Consider the following 12,606-nt stretch of genomic DNA (forward strand, 5'->3'; position numbering starts at 1 on the left):
GTGAGTAGGCTCTTCTCATCAGGTGGCAAAAGTATTGGAGCTTCAGCCTCATCATCAGTCCTTCCAGTGAATATTCAGGATTGATTTCCTTTAGAATTTACCAAGACATTTATATTTATTACCAGAGCATACCTATCATGTTAAAACAAGAAGAGTATGTTGTTGGTTTCTTTTCTGACATACTGTCTTGAAAGTGAAAGTGTTAGTCACTCAGTCCTGTCCTACTGTTTGCAACCCATAGACCATAACCCACCAGGTTCCTCTGTCCATGGAATTCTTCAGGCAAGAATATGGGAGTGGGTAGCCATTCTTTTCTCCAGGGGATCTTCCCCACCCAGGGATTATACCCAGGTCTCCCTCACTGCTGGCAGATTCCTACCATGTGAACCAGGGAAGCCCATCTTATTTTATTCAAATAGCAGTACGCTTGTACATGGCCCAAAAACACTTGAATAATATAGCAAATATAATCACATGTCAAAAATCAATCTTCAAACATCATAGCCAAAGATGCCATCAGTTAAGTTCAGTTCAGTCGCTCAGTCGTGTCCGACTCCGCGACCCCACGAATTTCAGCACACCAGGCCTCCCTGTCCATCACCATGCTTGCCTAAAATATATGATCTTGCCAATGTAAAACCACATCCACACCTCAGTCACCACCAAACCATTCAGTAGAACTTCCTTAATTGTGAGCTGTTTGAAGCTACCAGTTTGAGCACTGTTGATTATTTTTTCAAGCCTAAATAGCTGTAGGGATCTCAGCAGGGGTTGGAGGAACCAGCTCAACCTTGGCACAGTGCCAAAATGTGGTCAGCTGAAGCTTGGAAGTAAGTCACAGGAGCGTTGACCAGAGCTGGGACCTTCTCTGCAATGTTACGGACAAACTGGGCCATGGTTCTAGGATGGAAAGTCTGCCACCCCAACTGGCTGCCTGAGTGTCACCCATCTGGAAGTGAAAAGGAGGTTTTGAATATCACATTTTAAGGCAAAGTGGAGTATGGATGATTTTGTTATTATATGGCAAAAAATTTTGTATGTTATACAAGGATGTGATAGCTGTGCTACAAGAATACAATATATATAGGCATTACCAGACCAAGCCTTCGTAACAATATTTTAATTCATGGGAAAGTCACAATCAGAAAAATAGATAATTTTAATTTAACACAGAATATCTCATCACAGCAAAATTTCTGCACAAAAATAAAAGAATGAAAATGGGGCTGCAATCAAAGTAAGTTTCAGAGTGATTTGTTATTCAACCAGAAAGCCATTTACCAATACAAGTTAATTAAATTGTGCTTGATTTCATCAGCTGAAGAAATCTGTACATAAAAATAAACATGTTTAAGACTATTAGCCGCTTAGTGAGAACAGTTGCTTGAGGGCCTGGGGAGCAATATCAATAGTCAATTTAAAAACAAGACAAAAGATTTTTGCATTGTTTTCCTTGGCTCTTGATGAGCTGACAGATGCTACTGATCCTCCTCAATGATTGGTTATTTGAGGAGTCCAAACAGAGTTTGAGATGACCAAAGTATTAACCTCTGTGAAAAGTATGTGTGGAAAAGAGCAGAGGTGAGACAGAAGTTGAGAAATACAAATTCAGCACAACCTGAAGTAGAATCTGCTATGATGTGTGACAACTGATGATGGTAAAAATGTATATGCCACAGGAAAAGGCTCAGTTGGACAAATCTACAAGGCTTGTGAAAAGGGAAGGTTGTACATTGTTCACAGAAGCTAGTTTGCAGAAAATATGTGAATCTGTTGTGTTCTTGAAATCTACTGTGCGTGTTATTGCAGTGTCAATGGCGAATTTCATTGCTGTTGGGGACTTAACAATTGTTAGTTCCAAGAATTCTTGCCAGAAATAGAAGCTAAATATCTTGACCTATCACACAGCAGTTCAATGGCTTAGTGGTAAAGTCTTACTGTAATTTTTAAAACTTTTAGGCGTGAGGGACTTCCCTGGTGGTGCAGTGGATAAGAATCTGCCTGCCAATGCAGGGGATATGTGTTCAGTCCCAGGTCAGGGAAGATCCCACATGCCATGCAGCAACTAAGCCCGCGCGCCCAACTACCGAGCCTGTGCTCTCGAGCTCTCGAGCCGCCCGGACTGAAGGGCGTACACTTAGAGCCTGTGCTCCACAATGAGAGAAGCCGCCACAGTAAGTCCTTGCGTTGTAAGGAAGAGTAGACCCCAACTGCCAAAACTAGAGAAAGTCTGCGGCAGCAATGAAGATCCAGCACAGCAAAAAGTTCATTCATTAATTAAAAATTATGGAACTGTGTTTATTTCTTTTTAAAAAAATTTTAAGGCTGAGCCATGAAACAAATCTCAATTAATTTCAAAAGACTGACATCTTACACAGTGTTTTTCTGATGGCTAAAATAGTTAGAAATCAATAATAAGAAATCCTAAAGGGTTTCAAATATGTGGAAATTGAATAGCACACTTCTAAATAACAAACACCTGCATCAAAAAATGAATCTCGAAGAATATTAAAAACTATTCTGAACTGAATAAGAAAAACACAAACGAAGTCTGTGTTATATATTAAAGCAGTGTTTGGAACAAAATCTGTAGCTTGAAATCCTTATAAGACAAAGATGTTTTAAGTCTAAGTTTCCACATTAAGAAACAAGGAAAATAAAAAGAAAATTAAATTTAAGATAGGGGAAAGTGGACATAAATATAAAAGCAAAAATCAAGGAAATAAAAACACAAATATAGAGAAACTTACAAAGCCAAAATTTGATTCTTTGAAAAAAATTAATAACATTGACAAAGAACTAGATTGATCAAGAGAAAAGAAAACACAAATTGCCAATATAGACATAAAGGAGGGAATACCAGGGACTTCCCTTGTGGCCCAGTGGGTAAGAATCTTCCTTGCAATGCAGGGGACATGGATTTGAACCCTGCTCCAGGAAGATCCCACATACCATGGAGCTACAAAGCTAGTGTGTCACAGCTACTGAGCCCGAGCTCTAGAGTCTGGGAGCCGCAACTGCTGAGGCCATATGCTGCAACTATTGGAGCCCACTTGTCCTAGAACCTGTGCTCAACAAGAGAAGCCGCCACAATGAAAAGCCGTCCTCCACGACTAGAGAGTACCCCCACCAGCTGCAACTGGAGAGAGCCCAAGTGCAGCAACGAAGACCCGGTGAAGAAGAAATGAAATAAATTTTCACCAAAAAGAGAGAGGGAGCCAGAAAGACGAGACAGAATGATCAAGTTGGTTTTACCTCAGGGGTTTACATTGGAAAGATCAATGTTGTCTACTGTATTAGAAAAAGAAAAACTATACACACATCTCAAAAGATGCATAACACACATCTCAAAAGATGCATAAAAAGAGTTTTACAAAATTCAACATTTATTCTCTATAAATATTTGTGAGAAACGGAGGGGGTTTCCTGATTCTGATAAAGGGCATTCTTAGCTACATATTTAATACTGAAAAACTGAATTGTCTCCCTCTAAGATCAAGACGAGGCAAGGAAGGATGTTCAGTCTCACCACATTATACAAGATGCAATAATACAACAAAAATAAGTAGAATACATGCAGATTGGAAAGAAAGAAAACTATCTTCATTCACAAATAACATGGTCATGCACACAGAAAATCCTAAGGGAGTTGCCAGAAGCTTTTAAAACTTATAAATAAATTTAGCCAGGTTGTAGGATACATGGTCAATATACAAAAACCGCATGTGTTTCTAGACACTAACTTGGACAATTGGAATTTGAAAATATTTAAAATTATATTTTGTTGTTGTTTAGTTGCTAAGTTGTGTCCAACTCTTTGCAACCCCAGGGACTACAGCCCACCATGCTCCTCTGTGCCTGGGATTTCCCAGGCAAGAATACTGGAGTGGGTTGCCATTTCCTTCTCCAGGGGATCTTCCTGACCCAAGGATCAAGAATCCACCTGCTTGGCATGTGGATTCTTTCCACTGAGGCACCAGAGAAGCCCCAAATTTTATAAAGCATATTAAGTGCTTAACATTTAATATACTTAACAAACTATGGGCAAAACATTGCAAAGAGAAATTAAAGATCTAAAAAATGGGAGGATAAACTCTATTGTTGAATGGAATGACTCAATATGGCTAAAAATGTCAATTCCCCAAACTCATTTCTAGAACCTGTGCACACAGTCCCAACAGGCTGTATTGTAACGCTGACAGATATATTCTAAGTTTAAACGAAAATGCAAAAGATCTAAAATAGCCAAAGTAATTCTGAAAATAAAGTCCAATGTTGGAATGCTCATGCAATTGTATTTCAAGACTTAGTTTAAGGCTCCAGTAATCAAGACAGTGTGGCATTGGCATAGACAGGATGCTTATACAGCTCAGTGAAGCCGAATAGCATCCAGAAAAGACCCACACTTACATGCTCAATTGATTTTTATAAATGTACTATTTCAATGGGAAAAGAAAATATTTTCAACAAATTGTGCTGGAATAACTGAATAAACACACGAAAAAATTGGACTATGGTCCCTACATCACACTACATACTGAAACTAATTCAAGATAAATTGTAGACCTGAATGTATAAGCTAAAACCAAAGAAATAAATATAGGAGGATATTTTTCAAATGTGAATAAGTAGGTTTCTTAGGAAAAATACCAAAAAAACCCCTCTACTAAATATTAAATAGTGATTAAATGTATCAAAAATTTAAACTGATATTTTGCCCCTCAAGAAATGACTTAAGTAAATGAAAAGGCAACCAACTAAAGATTAACAAAAATCTTGTATCCAGAACACATAAGGAACTATTAAACTAATAATAAAAAGACAACCCAATGAGTAAATGGGCAAGACTTAAACAGGCACTTCACAAAAGAAGATTACAAATGGTCAGTAAACACATGAAAAAATCTTGAATGGTAGTAGTCATCCGAGAAACACAAAATAAAACCACAGTGGATTTATTTCTGGATTCCATTTCACACTCATAAAGTAACTAAAATTTTAAACACTGACAACACCAAATGCTGTTGCATGTGGAATAACCGGAACTCTTCTACGTCGCTGATGGACACATAAACTGCTTCAAACACTTTGAAAAACCATTTCAAAATCGTTACAAAAGAAGCCCAAAAGTTCTACCCCTAGGTGTTTGTTTATTCAAGGAAAATATGAGCAAATGACCAATGAAATACTTGCCTAAGAATGTTCCCAGTAGCTTTATTCATAATAGCCAAAACATGTCCATCAGAAGAAAAATGGATTAAAAAGTTGTAGTATATTCATACAATATGATACTCCTTAGTGATTAAAAAAAAGAATCATTGAAACATAGGAGAACATGGAAGTCGGGGCAAAAGAGTACACAGAGTATGATTATTCTTATATGAAGTTCAAGAACAGGCCAAACTAATCTTTAGAGATGGAAATTAGAGCATGTAGGGTATTGTCACTCAGTCGTGTCCAGCTCTTTGTGACATCATGGACTGTCGCCCACCTGGCTCCTCTATCTATGGAATTTTCCAGGCAAGAATACTGGAATGGGTAGCCATTTCCTTCTCCAGGGGATCTTCCCAACCCAGGGATAGAACCCAGGTCTCCTGCACTTCTGAGTTTCTTTTGTAATTATTTTGAAAGTTTTTCAAAACGTTTGAAGCACTTTATGTGCCCACCAGCAAAGTAGAAGAGTTCCAATTATTCCACATGCACCAGCACTGGTATTGTCAGTGTTTAAAATTTTACCGGTGGGGTGATGGAACGTTCTATATCATCACAGGAAGTTGGTTACATAGGTTGGTTACATTTTTCAAAACTCCTTGAATTGTACATGTAAGATTTTTCCATTTCATTATATGTAAGGATTAACTCAACTAAATACGAAGTACAGTTAACTGAGAGAGCCTGGGAAGATGGGGCAGGGCCCATATGCTTATAGAGGAAGGGCCCTGTATACCACTCTAGGGAGGTCAGCTTTGGCTCTGTAAGAAATGGGGAGCTACTGATGGGTAACAAGTAGGGTAGTGCCATAAGGTGTGCATTCGAGACAGGTTACTGAGATGCTTCATATGAAGAAAGACATAAACTTTCCTGATATTCATTTTTTATCAGTTTTGTTAAGCTTGGCACAGCACAAAAATGAGGGCTTATGCTTTTCCTCTCTCCATCACTCTTTCCCAAGAGAGCCTTTCTAGTTCTTGCAATTTTGTTTTATAGAAAAGTATATCCCTAGATTGGAGTTACTTTCCTAAGTAAATTCCATAGGCTGATATGGAACTCTTGCAAGAGAGTCAGAATTTCATTGATTTACAGAATGGAGGAGACTCTAGACTTCAGAATGCAAAGGTTTTGGCTTCAGAGGTGCAATTTTAGTTACAATTCAGGAGCTTTAGAGGTAAAAAATGAATCAACATAAAAAATGTGAGGATTTTACATAAAAACAGAGAAGTGCTAAGTTTTGGCTTATGCTTTCCATTTCGGGGTGGCTCCCTCTACCCTGCTCCACCCTATCATTGTCCCCCTCTTGGTTCATTGGCATTGTGTTTGTGGCCTTGAGAGGATATGATGTTGCCTGTAGCAGTCTTCACAAAGTCTCTGAGAGGGTATTTTAACTTTGTTAGTGTTGGCTCTTTCACTGATAGTTGTAGAGAATCTAAATTAGGATTAAAGATATGAGGAAGGCCATTGGCTTCACAGAGCTTCCAAGGCGTGTTTTGCTTAGGCTCGCATTGTTTTATAAATATAGAATCATCGTTTCATGTGCCTGTTGGCTACCTGTGTGTATACTTTGGGAAAAATATCTTTTTAGATCCTCTATCTATTGTTCCTTTTTTGATTAGGCTGTTTATTTTTATTAATATTGGATTGTAGGAGTTGTTTGTCTACTTTGGATATTAACCTCTTGTCAGCAGCATCATTGGCAAATATTTTCTTCCAGTCTGTAGGTTGTCTTTTAGTTTTGCTCATGGTTTCCTTTGCTGTATAAACATTTTTAAGTTTGATTAGGTCTCATTTGTTTTTTTGCAGTTTTTTTTTTTTTTTGCCATACCAGGCAGCATGCTGGATCTTAGTTCCCCAACCAGGCATTGAACCTGTGCCCCTGGGGAAGTCCCACATTTATTTATTTTTACTTTTATTTCTTTTGCCTTGGGAAATTGATCTATAAAAATATTACTATAATTTATGTCAGAGGATGGTTTGTTTTGCCTGTGATCTCTTCTAGGAGTTTTATGGTGTCCTGTCTTATCTTTAGTTCTTTAAAACCATTTTGAGCTTATTTTTGTATATGGGGTGAAGGAGTGTTCTAATTTTATTGATTTAAATGTAGCTTATTAGAGAAATGCAAATCAAAACCACAATGAGGTATCACTTCACACTGATTAGAATGGCGATCATCAAAAAGTACAAATAATAAGTGCTTGAGAGGGTGTGGAGAAAAGGGAAACTTCTACACTGTTGGTGGGAATGTAAATTGGTACAGCCACTATAGAGAACAGTATGATTGTTCCCTAAAAAATTGAGAACAGAGTTACCATATGACTAAGCAATCCCATTTCCAGGTATATATCCAGAAAAAAATGAAAACTCTAATTCAAAAAGATACATACACCCCAATGTTCATACCAGCATTGTTTACAATAGCCAAGATATAACAACCCAAGTGCCCATCAATAGAAGATGGCTTAAGAAGATCTGGTATATATGTGTGTGTGTGCTCAGTCATGTCTAACTCTCTGCAACCCCATGGGCTGTAGTCCACCAGGCTCCTCTGTCCATGGAATTCTCAAGGCAAGAATGCTGGATTGGGTGGGCATTCCTTTCTCCAGGGGATCTTCTTTACTCAGGGACTGAACTCAGGTCTCTAGCATTGCAGGCAGATTCTTTACGATCTGAGCCTTATAGTATGAGGGAAGCCCCATACTATATACATATAGTGGAATATTACTCAACTATAAAAAATATGGAATATGCCATTTGCAGCAACATGGATAAACCTAGAAAATATTATACTTAGTGAAATAAGTCAGACAGGGGAAAACAAATACTTTATGATATCACTCAAATGTGGAATCTAAAAATAATGCAAATGAATCTATATACAAAACAAAAACAGACTCAAAAAAATAATAAAAACAACAAAACCAGAATCACAGACATTGAAAACAATTTATGGTTACCAAAGAAAAGAAGGAGGATAGGAAGGAGAAATTAAGAGTATGAGGTTAACAGATACAGACACATAAAAGAGACAAGCAACAAGAATTTACTGTATAGCACAGGGCTCTATATTCAATATCTTGTAATATACAGTATAATCTGGAAAAAATAACTGAGTCACATTGCTGTACACCTGAAACTAACACAATACTGTAAATCAACTATACTTCAATTTAAAAAATATGGAATCAAATTGAATTTCTGTAATAAGTGGTGATCTTTCACCATTTTCTGGAATCACCCATCCATCTTCTCTGATAATTTTGCTGAAGCCAAGCCCAACAGGCCACCAGTCCTCCAAGAAGTGGCTGTTTCCATGAAGTTAAGCAAAAATTCTGGTTAAAATATGATGCTTACATCTGCTCATTCAGTTGTAATACTTCAAAGAGAAGAACAAATAAAACCCAGCTTTCTGTCATCTCCTAGCATTAAAGAATGACAAACTACAGTTGTTTTCCTTTTTGACTAGAAGCAAAACTGCAGATAAATAACATGACAGATAAATAAGCCAAACAAGCTGAAGTAAAACTTCATCAGAAAAAGCCAACCAGTTAAAAAATATGGTGAGAATCTCCCACACTGATACCCTCTCCACCTCTGGTAGAGGTAGGGGGAAAAAAGAAAGAAAGGAAAGAGAAATTCTTTTCTGAAAAAGCCAATTTAACCTCATACTGTACTTAAACCACTGAAATCGATATGTTCTTTTTAGCTACTTACTTGGAACTGCAGTACTCACCATGGAAGCATTTCCTTTTCTAGAGATGAATCTCAACACAACATTTAAATTAAGTATACTTCAATTTCAAAAAGTTATTTTAAAAGTATGTAAAGATGGATCCGAAATAGAGGAAAACAACAGAATGGGAAAGACTAGAGATCTCTTCAGGAAAATTAGAGATACCAAGGGAACATTTCATGCAAAGATAGGCTCGATAAAGGACAGAAATGGTATGGACCTAACAGAAGCAGAAGATATTAAAAAGAGGTGGCAAGAATACACAGAAGAACTGTACAAAAAAGATCTTCATGACCCGGATAATCACAATGGTGTGATCACTCACCTAGAGCCAGACATCCTGGAATGTGAGGTCAAGTGGGCCTTAGAAAGCATCACTACAAACAAAGCTAGAGGAGGTGATGGAATTCCAGTAGAGCTATTTCAAATCCTGAAAGATGATGCTGTGAAAGTGCTGCACTCAATATGCCAGCAAATTTGGAAAACTCAGCAGTGGCCACAGGACTGGAAAAGGTCCGTTTTCATTCCAATTCCAAAGAAAGGCAATGCCAAAGAATGCTCAAACTACCACACAATTGCACTCATCTCACATGCTAGTAAAGTAATGCTCAAAATTCTCCAAGCCAGGCTTCAGCAATACGTGAACCATTAACTTCCAGACGTTCAAGCTGGTTTTAGAAAAGGCAGAGGAACCAGAGATCAAATTGCCAACATCCGCTGGATCATGGAAAAAGCAAGAGAGTTCCAGGAAAACATCTATTTGTGCTTTATTGACTATGCCAAAGCCTTTGACTGTGTGGATCACAATAAACTGTGGAAAATTCTGAAAGAGATAGGAATACCAGACCACCTGACCTGCCTCTTGAGAAATCTGTCTGCAGGTCAGGAAGCAACAGTTAGAACTGGACATGGAACAACAGACTGGTTCCAAATAGGAAAAGGAGTATGTCAAGGCTGTATATTGTCACCCTGCTTATTTAACTTCTATGCGGAGTACATCATGAGGAATGCTGGACTGGAAGAAACTCAAGCTGGAATCAAGATTGCCGGGAGAAATATCAATCACCTCAGATATGCAGATGACACCACCCTTATGGCAGAAAGTGAAGAGGAACTAAAAAGCCTCTTGAGGAAAGTGAAAGAGGAGAGTGAAAAAGTTGGCTTAAAGCTCAACATTCAGAAAACGAAGATCATGGCATCTGGTCCCATCACTTCATGGGAAATAGATGGGGAAACAGTGGAAACAGTGTCAGATTTTATTTTTGGGGGCTCCAAAATCACTGCAGATGGTGATTGCAGCCATGAAATTAAAAGATGCTTGCTTCTTGGAAGAAAAGTTATGACCAACCTAGACTGCATATTGAAAAGCAGACATTACTTTGCCGACTAAGGTCCGTCTAGTCAAGGCTATGGTTTTTCCCGTGGTCATGTATGGATGTGAGAGTTGGACTATAAAGAAAGCTGAGCACTGAAGAATTGATGCTTTTGAACTGTGGTGTTGGAGAAGACTCTTGAGAGTCCCTTGGACTGCAAGGAGATCCAACCAGTGCATTGTAAAGGAGATCAGCTCTGGGATTTCTTTGGAAGGAATGATGCTAAAGCTGAAACTCCAGTACTTTGGCCACCTCATGCGAAGAGTTGACTCACTGGAAAAGACTCTGATGCTGGGAGGGATTGGGGGCAGGAGGAGAAAGGGACGACAGAGGATGAGATGGCTGGATGGCATCACTGACTCAATAGACGTGAGTCTGAGTGAACTCCGGGAGTTGGTGATGGACAGGGAGGCCTGGTGTGCTGCAATTCATGGGGTCGGAAAGAGTCGGACACGACTGGGCGACTGAGCTGAACTGAACTGAAAGATGGGTCCCTTTTCCTGCTACCTGACAGAAAACTTTGACTATTAGAGACCAGGATGAGGGCTTTTGGGGCACCCTGACACAGGCTTCACACTGCCTGAAACTTTTCTCTCCTATCTTTGTGCAGGAGTCATTGTTTCAATCAATCATTTATTTGCCATGTATTCATTCATTCATTCATTTAATGAATGTCGATACCCTGTCCACAAATATTAATAGAGGACCGCATGAAAACAGTATATATACTTTTATGGTTGTTTTTTTGATGAGGCCAACGTGTGATTAGTTTCCTTGGTAAGGCAATGGCATGTGCCTTCTTTCACAAATGTCCAATCCCACCTCCACCCCCCCTCCCACCCCCGTTGGGGTAAAGATAGAAGCTTTTCATAAGAAGGCAACCACTTTCTGATCCCTGATTTTTAGAATGTAAGTAGAAGGATGTCGAGAACAGCTGTGGAAACATTTTGAAGACAATTACATCAATCAGATCACCAAGATGATGAGCAAGTTACATCTTCTACCCTCAGCATCCTTACTATAGAAAAAAAAAGTTTAGAGAAAGATTCCTCAGTGTGTTTTCTGTGGGCTCAGAATTCCATGGGGTGTTTTTAAAAAATGTACATAACTGGGCTTTTCTCCAGTTTTACTGAATCAGAATCTCTGGGACTGAAGTCCCTAAATCTTCTTTTAGAACTGACACCCTAGGAGAGATATATTTTTTTTAATGTAAAGGAAATGATTTATTTATAAAACTCAAAGTAACATTTAGTGGTAGAAATCTACATAGATCCTTTTACTTCAATAGCATTAGTAGACAGGAGCCTGACTCGATTCTCTAAGAACAATCAGCATCTTAAACTAATGGGAGTAAGTCACTCTAGAACTAAAACTATTCTTTAAGCCAAAATATTCAGACAAGGACTAACCAAAGGCATTACCAAAAAAAAAAAAAAAACAAAGGCATTACCATATCCGCAGAGCACTAGGTTTGGCTTGTGGATTAAATCCATAGTAGTTTGTACTTTGCATGCGTATGTCTGTGCTTGGTCGCCTCGGTTGTGTCCAGCTCTTGCGACCCCATGGACTGGAGCCCGCCAGGCTCCTCTGTCCATGGCTCCAGGCAAGAATACTGGAGTGGGTTGCCGACTGAACCTGCATCACGCCTCCTGCATTGGCAAGTGAGTTCTTTTTCTGGTTATGCTGAAAACATCTTTTAAAAAAATTTTTTTTAATTAATTAGTTTATTTTAATTGGAGGCCAATTACTTTACAATATTGTGTTAGTTTTTACCATACCTTGACATGAATCAGCCATGGGTGTGCTTGCATCCCACCATTCTGAACCCCTCTCCCATATCCCTCCCTACCCCATCCCTCTGGGTTGTCCCAGAGCACCAGCTCTGAGTGCCCTGCTCTAAGGAGAGTTTTATATTCCGTCAGGTTGACAACCACCAACTAATGATCTCCAGGGTGTCTTCCATTTCCAAAGGTCATGACCAGTGTCCACTGTATGGCAGACAGAGTGTCACTGAGAGGATAAGATTTATTTTTTTTCTCTTGGCCATGCCAGGAGGCTTGCAGAGATTTTAGTTCCCTGACCAGAGGCTGAGCCCATGCCCTAAGCAGTGAAAGCATGGAGTGCTAACCCCTGGACTGCCAGGCAGTTCCCCAGGAGGATGAGATTTTTCTGATTGAGGTTGGGGAAATATTGGGGTAGGGAGATAATTTTGGATAACTTTAGAAATTATACAATTGAGTATATATAAAAAATTATATGGAAACAAGTATGATATTTACCCACCGAAAG

The 12,606-nt window shown here is 38.8% G+C and overlaps 1 pseudogene; it reads right to left on the reverse strand.

Annotated features, from left to right (window-relative positions):
- Nucleotides 1-597: 597 nt before the first annotated feature.
- Nucleotides 598-896, reverse strand: LOC120878821 (annotated as a pseudogene).
- Between the last annotated feature and the right edge of the window lie 11,710 nt (nucleotides 897-12,606).

The sequence above is a fragment of the Oryx dammah genome, unplaced genomic scaffold, assembly GCF_014754425.2.
Source record: "Oryx dammah isolate SB20612 unplaced genomic scaffold, SCBI_Odam_1.1 HiC_scaffold_19, whole genome shotgun sequence".
NCBI classification, from domain to species: Eukaryota; Metazoa; Chordata; class Mammalia; order Artiodactyla; family Bovidae; genus Oryx; species Oryx dammah.